General features: G+C 42.6%; 1 non-coding gene across 1 annotated transcript; it reads left to right on the top strand.

Moving 5' to 3' along the window:
* Positions 1-346: 346 nt before the first annotated feature.
* On the top strand, positions 347-421 carry Trnas-cga (transfer RNA serine (anticodon CGA)). Its single transcript has one exon. It is a non-coding gene; the product is annotated as a tRNA-Ser (tRNA).
* Positions 422-15,715: the final 15,294 nt, after the last annotated feature.

Genomic DNA, 15,715 nt, shown 5'->3' with positions numbered 1-15,715 from the left:
CCGAGGTACTGGCAGAAGTAAAGCTGTGAGTACCGGGCGTGAGTCGTGCTTCGGTAGCTCAGTTGGTAGAGCACTTGCCCGCGAAAGGCAAAGGTCCCGAGTTCGAGTCTCGGTCGGGCACATAGTTTTAATCTGCCAGGAAGTTTCATATCAGCGCACACTCCGCTGCAGAGTGAAAATCTCATTCTGGAAACATCCCCCAGGCTGTGGCTAAGCCATGTCTCCGCAATATCCTTTCTTTCAGGAGTGCTAGTTCTGCAGGTTCGCAGGAGAGCTTCTGTAAAGTTTGGAAGGTAGGAGACGAGGTACTGGCAGAAGTAAAGCTGTGAGTACCGGGCGTGAGTCGTGCTTCGGTAGCTCAGTTGGTAGAGCACTTGCCCTCGAAAGGCAAAGGTCCCGAGTTCGAGTCTCGGTCGGGCACACAGTTTTAATCTGCCAGGAAGTTTCATTTCTGAAATACATTATGACAAAGAAAAAGGAAACGGACCAGGAAGGAATTATCGCAAAGCGACGGCAATCGATAGATGTGATATACATGCACAGAGAAACAAATAATTACAATTTCATAAAAAATGGATGATTTAGCCGGCCGGAGTGGCCGAGCGGTTCTAGGCGCTACAGTCCGGAACAGCGCGACCGCTACGGTCGCAGTTTCGAATCCTGCCTCGGGCATTGATGTGTGTGATGTCCTTAGGTTAGTTAGTCTAAGTTCTAGGGGACTGATGATCTCAGATGTTAAGTCCCATAGTGCTCAGAGCCATTTGAACCAGTTGGATGATTTATTCAAGAGAAAGAGTTTCACAAATTGAGCAAGACAATAAATGTTGATCCATCTCTGGACCTTAAGGAAAAATTTATTCAGGTTGTCATTGATTGATAGTTGTTGGATGTCCTCTTAAAGGGTGTTATGCCGAATTGTGTCTAAATGGCGCTTTAGATCGCCAAAATCTTGAGCTGGTAAGAGGGTCTTGCCTATAATGCTCAAAACGTTCATAGTTGGGGAGAGATCCGGTGACCTTTCTGGACAACGTAGGGTTTTACAAGCACGAAGACAGGCAGCAGAAACTCTCGCCGTGTACGGGCGGGTGTTATCTTGCTGAAATGTAAGCCCAAGGTGGCTTGCCTTGAAAGGCAACAAACGGGGCGTGCTGTAAGGGTGCCTCAGATAACAACCAAAGGAGTCCTGATATGAAAAGAAATGCCACCCCAGACCATCACACCTGCTTGTCGGGCCGTATGGCGGCGACAATCAGGTTGGTATCCCGACGCAGACCGGGGAGCCTCCAGACATGTCTCCGCTGGTTATCCGGGCTCAGTTCGAAGCGAGACTCATCACTGAACACAGTTCTACTCCATGCCATGAGACCCCAGACTGAATGTGCCCGACACTATTGCAAACGAACTTATCAGTGTACAGGCGTCCGTGGAGCGCTGCACGTTTCGAGCCGCCGTTCACCTCGATGACACCGTTTTTGGAGACAACCATCGATCAAGTGTAGCAAAAATGTGATTCGCCCGAGGAGCCGACACGTTTGCATCGATCGACGGTCGAATCCCGACGGTTTCGTGTCCACTGCGATCGTAATTGAGGATGTCGTTGGGTCAACATGCGAACACGTAGGAGTGGTCTGCTGTGGAGCACCACGGCAATTACGATAGACGGTATACTCCGAAACACTTCTGCGTGCACCAGCACTGTGCGCTTTCGGCAAAGGTGCCACAGATCACCATCTGTCCTACTTTACAGAGCACACAAGCCTCCGACCGCACGTTCTGTGAAGTTTCAAAGACGTCCAGCCATTTAGCGCTTTGTGGTAGTTTCACTGTCCTGTCTCTTTCCGCATATTCTCACGACAGTAGCACGTGAAGATTGAACCAGCTTCGCCGTTTTCTGGATACTCATTCACAGACTCTGCGCAATAATAATCTGCCCTTTGTCAAAGTCGCTTATCTCAATGGATTTCGCCATTTGCAAGCCCACATCCTCGCTAGGGTTGTAAGTAGGCTGTTCAGGTTTTTATATTGGTAACGCCACGTAGCGCTCTGTATGAAAATTACTGGCTGTCCTGTGTGCAGTCTGTGGCTAGTTTGCATTGTTGTCTGTCATTGTAGTGTTGGGCAGCGGCAGCTGGATGTGAACAGCGCGTAGCGTTGCGCACTTGGGGGTGAGCCGCCAGCAGTGGTGGATGTGAGGAGAGAGATGGCGGAGTTTTGAAATTTGCAATACTGGATATCATGAACTGCTATATACATTATGACTTTTGAACAATATTGAGGTAAATACATTGTTTGTTCTCTATTAAAGTCTTTCATTTGCTAACTATGCCTATCAGTAGTTAGTGCCTTCCGTAGTTTGAATCTTTTATTTAGCTGGCAGTAGTGGCGCTCCCTGTATTGCAGTAGTTCGAGTAATGAAAATTTTTGTGAGGTAAGTGATTTGTGAAAGGTATAGGTTAATGTTAGTCAGGGCCATTCTTTTGTAGGGATTTTTGAAAGTCAGATTGCGTTGCGCTAAAAATATTGTGTGTCACTTTAGTGAATGTTTGAGTACGTTCAGTTTTGCTCAGCTGTTTGAAAAGCAAATAGTGCAAGAGGTTTATCAGCACAGCAATTCAGAAATTGTTCTAAGGGGACGTTTCAGGGTGACACCGGTCTGTGGCTGCTCCGCTTACATACTTTTATTACCGGGAAGCGTGCCCGCAACGCCACCAGGGGTTATCCAGCGTAGCGGTGGGCAGCGGTCATAATATTTTGGCTTATGAGTGCATAGTTCACTCGCCTGTCTCCGAGGCCGCCGTTACTATACAACTGGGTGCACGGACCGAAATTCGCAAAGGCTTCATGCTCTGGTGTCGACGTCCACTTTTCATCCTTGCCAGCTGTGTGCTGAAAATACGCTGCAGCATCACACTATCATCTATCGGTGGCCGAAATTTAAAATTTTACATTTTTCATCGATAACGCTATGAATATTTGCACAACGTCTTCGCGGTATGTCTTTTTTTTTCTCTCTGAATGTGTCAGAGGACACTCTAGGCTGGATACAGTATTCATACGATGTGGGCTTTCACGGCCGGTATTGTCTTCACTTAAAACTTCCGGGCTGACAGGCCGTGATCGATGTATAAAACTCTCCCGTGACTTTTCGTCTCCGACTGAAGGGGACATCCTCTGAGGTAAAGCGGCGAACTGCGAAGAGAACTTGAGGAAATGCTGATTATATAGGCATACAGAGGGCGCCAGTGTCCACCACGTGGCGTCGGCTACTAAACTCTCTCTGGAGTCTCTGGTGATGCCAACATTCTCGATTGAAAGTAATCGATCGTCGCGCTTTCGGAGCAACGGTGACATCCAAATTTTATCCATTTTAACGCCTTCCTCTTTCCTGTTAAAATTATTACGGTGTTTATTAATCTCGATAGCCTCTATACATGCGCGCATAATAATGCGAGGTTCTAGATATGACGCTCGTCTCGCTAAATTTTATTTTATGAATACCTTCCTGGAAAGCATGTTCTCCGTATTATCCGTGTGACCCAGGCGGCAATTCCTCTTGTATTCAGTGAGACTGGTCTTCACACTTCTCTTTGAGCTATCGATATAAACCTGTCCACAACTACAAGGAATTTTATATACCCCCGGTGTAGCCAAAGGGTGACGTCCATCTTTTGCCGATCTTAAATATTCTTTTGTTTTCCTGGTAGGTCTGAAAATAATTTCCAACCCATACATGTTTAACACTTTCTCAATGCGGTCTGTGACCTTACTAATGAACGGAAGAAAAACCTTGCCGTCGGCCAACTGTTGTTCGTCGTTGCTCCCGAATTTCTGCCTAAAGCGAAGTGCTCGATCTATATCCTTGCTAGAATAGCCATTCTTGACGAAAGTTGACCGTAGATATTCAATCTCATCTTTTAAATAAACAGATTCACAAATATTGTGCGCCCTGTCTACCAAAGTTTTTAATACACCTCTTTTTTTGTCTAGGTGGTGGTTCGAATCTTTATGCAGATAACGATCAGTATGGTGTGGCCTTTCCATAGACCTTATGGCCCAACGTTCCGTTCCGTCGTTTAATCACAGACACATCCAGGAAATTCAATTGCCCCATTGCTCTCCGTCTCCATAGTAAATTGGATTTTCGCATTAATGCTGTTTAAATGTGTCAGGAAGGCATCCAACTCCTCTGCTCTTTGTGTCCATACCACGAACGTGTCATAGACATAGCGATACCATCTGGCTGGTCTCTTACTGGCAGTCTGCAACGCCCGTTGTTCAAAGGTCCCCATAAACAGAGACAGTCTCGTAGCCGACGCCACGTGATGGACAGTGGCTCCCACTGCACTGTCCATAACTAATCAGCGCTTCCTCGAGTTCTCTTTGCAGTTCGCCGCTTTACCTCGGAGGATGTCCCCGCAGTCGGAGACGAAACGTCAGGGGGGAGTTTTATACATCGACCACGGCCTATCAGCCCGGAAGTTTTAAGTGGGATACAGTAAGTCAACACGAAACACAAGGGTTAGTACAACTGGTACAAAAGTAGAACAATGAGGGTAGAAGCGGTAAGACCGCTCATACGGTATACCACGCAATCAGATTTGCTACAACAATCCAGGAATAAACATGAGTGTACACTCCTGGAAATGGAAAAAAGAACACATTGACACCGGTGTGTCAGACCCACCATACTTGCTCCGGACACTGCGAGAGGGCTGTACAAGCAATGATCACACGCACGGCACAGCGGACACACCAGGAACCGCGGTGTTGGCCGCCGAATGGCGCTAGCTGCGCAGCATTTGTGCACCGCCGCCGTCAGTGTCAGCCAGTTTGACGTGGCATACGGAACTCCATCGCAGTCTTTAACACTGGTAGCATGCCACGACAGCGTGGACGTGAACCGTATGTGCAGTTGACGGACTTTGAGCGAGGGCGTATAGTGGGCATGCGGGAGGCCGGGTGGACGTACCGCCGAATTGCTCAACACGTGGGGCGTGAGGTCTCCACAGTACATCGATGTTGTCGCCAGTGGTCGGCGGAAGGTGCACGTGCCCGTCGACCTGGGACCGGACCGCAGCGACGCACGGATGCACGCCAAGACCGTAGGATCCTACGCAGTGCCGTAGGGGACCGCACCGCCACTTCCCAGCAAATTAGGGACACTGTTCCTCCTGGGGTATCGGCGAGGACCATTCGCAAACGTCTCCATGAAGCTGGGCTACGGTCCCGCACACCGTTAGGCCGTCTTCCGCTCACGCCCCAACATCGTGCAGCCCGCCTCCAGTGGTGTCGCGACAGGCGTGAATGGAGGGACGAATGGAGACGTGTCGTCTTCAGCGATGAGAGACGCTTCTGCCTTGGTGCCAATGATGGTCGTATGCGTGTTTGGCGCCGTGCAGGTGAGCGCCACAATCAGGACTGCATACGACCGAGGCACACAGGGCCAACACCCGGCATCATGGTGTGGGGAGCGATCTCCTACACTGGCCGTACACCACTGGTGATCGTCGAGGGGACACTGAATAGTGCACGGTACATCCAAACCGTCATCGAACCCATCGTTCTACCATTCCTAGCACGGCAAGGGAACTTGCTGTTCCAACAGGACAATGCACGTCCGCATGTATCCCGTGCCACCCAACGTGCTCTAGAAGGTGTAAGTCAACCACCCTGGCCAGCAAGATCTCCGGATCTGTCCCCCATTGAGCATGTTTGGGACTGGATGAAGCGTCGTCTCACGCGGTCTGGACGTCCAGCACGAACGCTGGTCCAACTGAGGCGCCAGGTGGAAATGGCATGGCAAGCCGTTCCACAGGACTACATCCAGCATCTCTACGATCGTCTCCATGGGAGAATAGCAGCCTGCATTGCTGCGAAAGGTGGATATACACTGTACTAGTGCCGACATTGTGCATGCTCTGTTGCCTGTGTCTATGTGCCTGTGGTTCTGTCAGTGTGATCATGTGATGTATCTGACCCCAGGAATGTGTCAATAAAGTTTCCCCTTCCTGGGGCAATGAATTCACGGTGTTCTTATTTCAATTTCCAGGAGTGTATTATGTTCGTGTTGTTGATGACAACAGAAAAAATGGTTCAAATGGTTCTGAGCGCTATTGGACTTAACATCTGTGGTCATCAGTCCCCTAGAACTTAGAACTTAGAACCTAACTAACCTAAGGACATCACACACATCCATGCCCGAGGCAGGATTCCAACCTGCGACCGTAGCAGTCGCGCGGTTCCGGACTGCGATGACAACAGAGACCGACCTGAAGTCTGCATTCAGTCTTCTACCGAACAGCACAAAGAAAGGCACAGAGCCTAACGTCCCCACCCAATTGACAAATTTTTGTAGGCATGCCAAAAGCTATTTATTACGTAACACAAAACAAACCTCACGAGTGTAGTGACGCGGGGTCGTTCTTTCTATTGCAGCTTTACTCACTTACCTTAGAGAGCTTCGCAGAACCACAGCCAACTCCGATGCAACTTTTTCACCTCGGAAAAGTTATTTAAGTGATGGGCTGACCACTACGTGTCAGTAGGGCACACAACACGCTCTGGATCTTGCAGCAAAAAGGTTCAGTCTAACAGGCCCGAGGCTATTAAACAGAACAAGTACTTGTCTGAAACGCCTGAGCTATATTCATTTTCGCGATACACATTCTGTTACCAAGTCCACCCAAACAGACAATTTTTGACGTAAAAGTTATTAATTCCCCACAGTTTGTACTATTACCTTCACCCACATAGCACATTTTCTCATTAATTGCAGACATGCTGTCCAAAGAACAAAAGAACAGCAGCGTCTACCAGTCAAGAAACAGCTGGAAAGTTCACACGATATTTACCAGTCTTTCATGGTTTCTCAAATTCTGCAGAGTTCCCCTTTATTCAGTAATCTGAAATTTTGGAACTGCGACTATCGAGCATGCCATGCGGAATTATTCTACCCCACCGAAAGGGACTCACACAGTTCTCCATAAAACTCAAATCTTCTGGAAACATCCTGATAAATTACGGGGATGAAGCCATGTGACGTCTTCAACAACCGCTGACATTTCGACAGCTACACACTCTGCAATGTTCAAGGCACAAATGCAAGGAAACTTAAAACATCGGAATGCACCACATGTTCGGAAATATAACACAAGCGCACACACACACACACACACACACACACACACACACACAGCAACCCTTCCCCGGTGATGCTAGAGTTTACTAAACTTCTCATTGGCAGCAAATTAAACTTTTACAAAACTACTCGAACCCCAAACCAAACGTTCTCACGCTACTGAAGCTGAATTACGACCTCTTGAGACGAGCGCGCACAGATCTCTCGCTTCCACGTTGGCTGGAACATACTGTAGTCAACAAGTTCCATGGCTTTCAAAGGCCAGTACAGTAATTCCCTCATTGACGAGTCCCCAAATTTAAATTCACTTTAAGTATTTTTCAAGTTTAGTATTTTCTGAAAATCAAATAAACTGTCCTTACTCAAGGACACAAGTAAAGAATTTGTTTCTAGAGTCCATAAATTGACTACTTTATGTTACTATATATGTACATTAAACAAGAAGGACATTAGGCCGTATACAGCATTGTTAGCAGCAACCATATAAATCAGGCAAAATCCTACCTTGTGACGGTTTGCAGAAATGTGGTAACACAATGCAAGCCAGTAATGGTAATAAAAGAGAACTCTCATATGGTAAGATTAAAACTGACTTTTTGAAAAGTACTGTTTCTATCAACAGCAAAAAAAATCATCTGCAGAACAACACAATTAAAATATTGAAGTAGCTCTTCAGAACGAGCATATTTATTTATTTATTTATACTTTCCTCATTTCTTCGGTGTCTCTAAAAACACGTGTGAGTGTAATTGTGTGGTCCAATATACAAGTGATTTTTACTTGAAATCCATCATTCAAAGAGATTTAAATACACACTTTGATTTTTGACTGCTGAGTTAACTATTTTGAAACTTATTTCAAAACTTGTTTTATTTTTACATAACTCGCAACTGAGAAGTAAAATCGTCAAAAGTAATGGACTGATTTACTTCCAAGAATTTTACTAAAAATGAAAATGTAACAGTATTATACTTACCCTCGGCGTATTTGTACTTTCAAGACCATGGACTCAAATACTGAAATTACTGTGAACCCACACAACACTCGAAGACTATTCCTCTTACCATCATATTCAGGCTGTGGTCGTCGAATCCTGGCTATCGGCAAAAGCTGAAATTCTGAATTCCTCAAGCAAATTTAATTTTAGCCCTTTATTATCTACGTGCAGGATTACAAGATTCTCGAAACTAGGACCCTGATGTGCTGAAACTTTTAGATTTCAGCGAAGGGGGAATATTTTTCAATTTGCTCTTTTCTTTTTAGCAAATGTTCGCTGAATCTAGCAGTAAATGACCTCCCTGTCTGTCCGATATATTCGGCTGTACATTCTGCGAAACCACCGATTTCGAAAATAAATAAGTAATGAGCTGCTGTTGTAAGAATTTGTGAGCGCCCCTTCTTTCTGACAGTGCTGCTAAGAGAGAATTGAATAATCTGCGTTCTGTAGTACAGGGAAATGGATACAGCCCATTGTTGGTTACATTCCGAACACAAAAATGCGTTGCAAACACGGGCCACTTCTGAGTTATGTGAGGTTACACGAGTTGCGATTCCGTTTTCAGGCCCTTTTAACAAAGTTACTTAGACAGACTAATGTTCAAATTGTCTTCTCTCGGGGTCGATCGATTCAGTAAGATTTCCTCCATAATGAGCAACACACAAATCATTTATCTTTTTCAAATTCCTTTTCCTTCTTATTACTGATATTTGACCATCGTCATACAAAAATCAGTCACATCTATGGTGTATCATTATTTATGGCAAATTTATTACGTATTTCGTTAATTGCCATTTATAAAATAATTATTGTGACGCATCGGCCTAGTTGGGGCCTCCCCCTGCCATTTTACTTCCAGTTTGATATAAAATAAATTCGAATCTATGCGACTTCGTTTTCTTTTAGTTAAAATTTTTGTATCACTAAATGAGTGGCTATGAGGTTTAGCTATAATTTCCTTCAGTTAATTGCATAATTTTATCTTGCAGTCAGTATTCCAATAGCGCATGTGACGTTCTGAGGAGCAGATTTCTGTGCAAAGTTGAGTCCACTCGCCGGTATTGTACAACAAAAAGACGCTGGTTTTGAGTCAAGCCTGACATGGAAGACTACAGGCAGCAGAGATTTTAGGTCTGACACCATCATCCCCAGATTCATCAGATCAGCATTCAAAATTACATGATTAAGTCCGGCGCACGTGTTATGCAAGACCGATTCCGATTAGCTCCTCTCTGATGGAGAGGCTAAATTGTACTGTAAGTTATTCTGATTGGGAGATTATGTGACATGTTCCCAGCAGTTGGTTTGGGACACATTACTCTGAGGCTGGATAGGGAGTCTCAATACTGAGGTATTATCTATCTGGGATTTGGACTTGAGAAGAGATGGACTCATTGTTTGGACCTCATCATTTATTAAGTATTTAGTGGTAGGTTTGCTGTCCAAACTAGCTACCAAAGAGCAATTGCTCATTTCATGGAATTTAGAAAGTTTTCAATAAGCTGTACCTTGCCACAGTTAAAGTCAAACATTTGCGATTTGCCTCGAGGCTTAAGAGAAAGACAGGCCGCGGCACGTATTTCAGGAAGATAAGCCTGCGCTCGCTCGCTCGCTCGCTCGCTCAACTCAGCAGACAAAATGCGTTTCTAAACTAACTACAAACTAACTAGAAACAAACGAGAATTGCATCTTGTACTGGAATCCCCTATTATGGAGTATTACTTTTATTAGTCCTACAATCATCAGAAGTCCATAGGCCTTCTTATAATTTGTTACGGCTGTACTGGGGCACAATAAAATTAAAATCATGCGAAAATTATTATCAGTTGCAGAAGGCATCACTTCTTGTATGAAATGAGGACTGTTAAGCAGAAGAGACTAATGCTATAAACAAGCCGTCACACCACTTTTATCGAGTATCGATCTTAAATTTTGTTGTAGTACTGTTAATCAGTAAAACTTCATAATATCAGATTCCAGTAGAAGATGCAATTCTCGTTAACACGTACGCGCCTAGTTGCGAGTTAACAGGTTTAGAAACGCATTTTGTCTGCTGAGTTGAGCGAGCGAGCGAATTCAGAACTACCTTCGTGACGTAGGCGCCGCAACCTATCTTTCTCGTATGCCTCGATTTGCCTTGAGTTACGTCACAGACTTCACACTAGGCGTCGACGGACATGGGAGGCAGACTAAGGTAGCATTGTATTCGCGTCTGCTACTGGTGTACGAGTCAAGGGCGGGACGTGCAGCTGCATTGTGCTGTCTGTTACCGTAACCAGTGAGTAAGCCACGGTGAGAATTGCACAGTGCGAAGCACTGAGTTGATGTTCGTAGGAAGAGAGATGGGATTCAAGTTAGAAATAATAATGGGGTAAAGTGGGGAACAGAACGTAGACAAATTGTGCAAATCTTCTGCCTTTCTTTTCTTATTGGAGTTAAGTGACCACTTATTTGATGAATTAGATCTGTGAGGACATGTGGTCTCTTTCTTAATTCAATCATTGTCTTTCCTCCACTATTATGAGTCAATGTCCATTTGTATTTATTTCCCTTATATTAACTTCATATGTTTCTTTGTACTAAGTTGTTCCAGACAGACATTCTGTCAGCCATAAGTGACGCTTTTGGCGACCTCAGTACTGTATGTTTTGATAAATACACAAATTGTTCGCCCATTTTTTTCTTTTTTTATCTATAGTCTTGATATCGCCTACATTATTGTAGCTCCATTACTATTCAACATAACTTAGTAGTTGTAGCAATTATGAATGAATAAATAATTTACATCTCACCAACTTCATAGCGTTTCCTTAGGCGTAGCAGTCTTCTGACCGCTTTGTCCGTGGGGATCCCTGAACCACAGTATCCAGACAGACAGGGATTAAGAGAAATAAACTTGTTACGTCGAGAGCTCGAGGGTAGATAACGGCTAGCGAACTGAATAAATGACTGCTGACGAGGAAACTGCACTTAAAGAAATTGCAAAATAAATAAAAGACAAAGAGTTATGAAACAGAAAAGCCACATATCTCTATACAGGATCTTAACGCCTATTTACTACAACGTCACTCTTTTGCCTGACAGCAAGACTTGCAGCTAATATTGGAATAGAAACCTCCGGCTTAAGCAAAATTCGGATAAGAAAAGTCTCTATTGTCTTGTATCTGGTTCACGAAAATAGTAGATGGTTTTTCTTATTCGAGTCATATTCAAAGAAGATGTGCAGGATTTTGGCGTGATAGAAGAGCATGTACGTACCCTGCATCTTCATCTATAGCCGGCCGGTGTGGCCGAGCGGTTCTAGGCGCTTCAGTCTGGAACCGCGCGACCGCCACCGTCGCAGGTTCAAATCCTGCCTCGGGCATGGATGTTTGTGATGTCCTTAGGTTAGTTAGGTTTAAGTAGTTCTAAGTTCTAGGGGACTGATGACCTCACATGTTAAGTCCCATAGTGCTCAGAGCCATCATCTTCATCTATAAGGACATCCAAATGAGGGAAACAGTACATTCTTTACTATTTCAAGAGTAATCCTCATCATTGTTAACACATTTACCCCAGTGTGAGACAAGACGGTCAATCCCTTTATGGAAAAATGTTTGTGTTTGACTGCGGAACCAAGATTGTGTCCAGGTGTACTCCTCTTCCTTCAAAGCAAATCGACGGCCAGGAATGTACTTCTTCAGGGCTTGCAACGGTAAAAACATTTATTTGGTAATATAATCAAGATTGGGAGGTCAAGAGTTGTACCCTGAAAGACAAACCCAAATCGTTGTGCTTGTGTTTTGTTATTCTGATGTCACTTTCGCCTACAACGTATGTGACGATTATTTAATTTCAGTCCCTGTAATGTTACGTACAACTGGCTCTCTGTACCCCTAATTTCATCAACAGACTTTTGTTTATTGCTAAATTGTGAAATTTAGTGACTAACTGAAATTTTAATTTGGTAACTTCACTAGAATCGGCGGTCACACACTATTTTTACACCTGAGCATTCAGTGATTTTTTGCTGCTGTGGCCGGTTACGTGGCGCTCCGTGTAGAACACTATCGAAAAATTAAATTGCAAATCGAACTCTGTCAAGGAAGCAAAGCGTTGAATGGGAGTTCAGTCCTAGGTAGAACACTGCCCTACTTTTCGTACGCAGTCGCACTTCCTACCATACACACATTCCTCTGAGTTTTGGATCCCTGTAAGCGGCCGTAACAGCAGACAACCTCAAAAAGACACGACGAAAGCCTTGATTACTAACCGTAAGTTATTTCTTGTAGAGAAATGAAAATTCTACGAAGATCGGTCACCAGCTCTGAAGGAACAAATTTAGTCTCGCTTTCTGAGAGAAATTTCAACGTATTGATAGCTCAATCTTGAATTATTTTTATCGTACTTAAACGACTTTGCTGACTTGTTTGAAAAGTTACCTGTGAATAATATTCTGTAAATAGATGTAAAACGAAAATCGAACTGAAATTTTAATATTCTAAGCACACTTCCTACTAATGCAATAATATTTTACCACAAATGCATTGAGTTGATTGTTATTTGAAATAATTCTTTGCTATAATTTTTGTAATTAAATAAATGATAATATTAAAAAATGACCTATAAAAAGGCGACCTTATTACCTTTTCACTAATATGCTGCCCTGAAAGAGCATATGAGATCGTAATGTAACGATGCACTGTATAAGACAACAAGTTCTTGTCTTTACGCTATGCCACAAATAAACTTGAGTAGTACTACTGATATTTAAATTGAATTTACTTTAGGAAAGAGAACTGCTACTTAAGGTAAAATAACTTTAAAGAATTCCAATAAATTGTTCTGTATTGCTACTAAATTGATCAAAAATTTTCTGAACAATTCGGAAATTTGTTTGACGAAAGTTTTCTGCCTTGTCTTTTGTCGTTACAAGTTGAGATGCCGTAGTTGAGGTGGAATCGATGCTGTATGACATCTTCACGTCTCCGTACTGGTAGTCATTGTTTTATGTACGCCTTCGTGCATATCAACGCCATTACGCCCTCGTTAGGTGCACGCTCCGTTGCCATCAATTCAGTCGGAAATTCTTGCAGTTCGACCACTTACGTAATGGAGACGACTTTTCCTGCTATGCAACCCAGCTATATTTAGTCTTGACACATCCACATCTAAATAACCACTCTCAACATTAAAGTTTTAAACATGGCAGAATTGTCAGCGACCGTTAAAAAGTAAAATCAATGCAATAACAGCCCTCGGACGCAAACTGAAGTCTTTTTGATCTAGGTTTCAGCCGCTACTAAGAGTACCTTCATCAGAAATAAAACATTTTAAACGGGCCTATAACATAAGTTCAAAGTTTTAGGAAAAATTTATTTTAAGTGTAAGTACTGACTAGCTGTATAAAAAGAAAGGCATAGTACTTACATGGCATGTATGAAATAAATAACAAGCAATAAAGTTTTAGTCGCAAAATTTTAAAACAGAAAACAAAGAAGGCAAGCCACTATGGGCAGCTCACACACGTCAAGCTACAGTAGCTTCAGATTGAGGCTCCCACGTTAGCAATTGCGAGCAGGTGAACATTAAACCAAAAGTACCATCTACTAGCCTCAAATACAAACAGCTTACTTAACATTCAGAATATAGACAGACGAATATTGTGATGAACATTATTTAATACATGAAGTAAGAGGCAATATTTTATCTGACAGCAGCAGAATATAGACAGATGAATATTGTGATGAACATTATTTAATACATGAAGTGCAGCTGCACATTAAGAATTAGGCCATCATTTTGAGAAAGATGTTTAAAAATTTCTAATTCTTTGATAGCAGCTAATCTACGCCCTTTTTTCTCAAAGTGCAAAATGTTGATATCGTGAACAGCTTTAGGCACCTTGACCTGTGATCCGAAGGTAATCGGCAAAAGACGAATTTTGGTTACTAGTACCATTTTATTAAAAGATGTTCTTTGTATCTGACTGTAAAGGTACGTCCGGTTTGTCTATGTTGTAAGAAGTGCAAGTGTTGCAAAGAATCTATAGCCACCAGAGTTTTTCAAAGGGGAACGAGTCGATTTTGAATTGTGAATAAATTTTTTTCAAGCTATTATTGGTTGAAAAGGCAACATTACAGTTGTATTTATTACGAATACGGCGTAGAATCTGATATGAGTTGGGCGCCAAGCAAGGAACAGGTAAGAACTTCTCCTTTAGGCTGGACTCAATGACAGAGATGCCGATTGTTATAACTCTTATAACAGTTTTCATTTTAAGGATGTTATCCACTACGGCAGGTTCGTGTTCGTTATTAACTGCTATCATTTTCATTAAATTAATTTTTTCCTCGAGTTTTTCTTTTGATAGTGCAATAGAAGTAGCTCTGTGAATAGCAGAGTTAAAGAAAGCGTTCTCATGAGATTGTGGGTGCAAGAAGACGCAGGTGTGATCTGATCGGTATATGTTTCTTTAGAAAAAACATTAAATTAAATTTTATTTTTTCTTCTGTAATCGTCAGTTGACGGGACTCGTTTCCGAGTTCACTGGTGAAGGGTATTTTCTCGTGTTCATTGAAGAGATTGAAAATACGGTCAATGCCATCAACAGGTCCTCTGTAAATGACTAAAATATCATCAACGTATCTGAACTAGGAGAGAATGCCTAGAGCTGTAGCTGAGAAACAGTTCAAAAACTTTTCTTCTAGAGAGTTAATGAAAATGTCAGCAAGGATACCAGCTAAAGGATTGCCCATAGCGAGACCGTCAGATTGCTGATACAATTGTTTATTTAATTCAGAATAGTTGTATTTGACTACGACTTCAGTTAAATTCATAAAGCTTATGATTTGTTCATCGGAAAGTTATTTTTTGAAATGACTTAAATTTTTTTCTACGGCTGTAAGCGTTTCTTGTACGGGACCGTTTCTAGAAATATTTTTGATGTCTAGTGAAAAAAATTTGGTATCTGGGCTGCATTTTAAATCTTTTATTCTATGGAGTAAAGCTTCACTATTGGAGCTGGAATAATTGTTCTCGAAAACGAATTTTTTTTCAGAGTTTATTGCGGAAATTTGGCTAAATCATGGTACGCGCTATTCATACTATTAGAAATCGGGCTTACCGGAGGGTTAGGTTTGTGAATTTTGAAATGAGAACGAAGTTTTGGGGGCTGAGTGTTCATGTTGACAAGCATTTTCTTATGGAAAGGTTTGATTAAAAATTTTCCGTTACTGATAACTGAGCTGACTTCTTTTTGTAATTCCCGAGTCGGATCCTCACGCAGCTCCGAAATATTATTTTCGTTACAAAAATCTAAGGTTTTAGTTGTATATTCAGAATTGTAGGCAATAACCAAAGAGCAACCTTTGTCATTCTTAGTTATCAAAGCATCAGCTTCTTTAAGCTTATTATTGATAGATTTAACCAATTTCCTATCTTTATACGTAACATTTTGAAAACAGGCCATGTTTTTACTAAGAATGTTAGCTACATCAAAGGCAATTCTAGTTTGACATGAATTATCCATTTTTATACAATCAAGAGCAGTTTTTAGGTCGCCAAGCATCTTTTCTGTTACATTTTTGTCTGCCAAGTTG

The sequence above is a fragment of the Schistocerca cancellata genome, chromosome 1, assembly GCF_023864275.1.
Source record: "Schistocerca cancellata isolate TAMUIC-IGC-003103 chromosome 1, iqSchCanc2.1, whole genome shotgun sequence".
Classification (NCBI taxonomy): Eukaryota; Metazoa; Arthropoda; class Insecta; order Orthoptera; family Acrididae; genus Schistocerca; species Schistocerca cancellata.
This window is presented reverse-complemented; position numbering and strand designations above follow the sequence as displayed.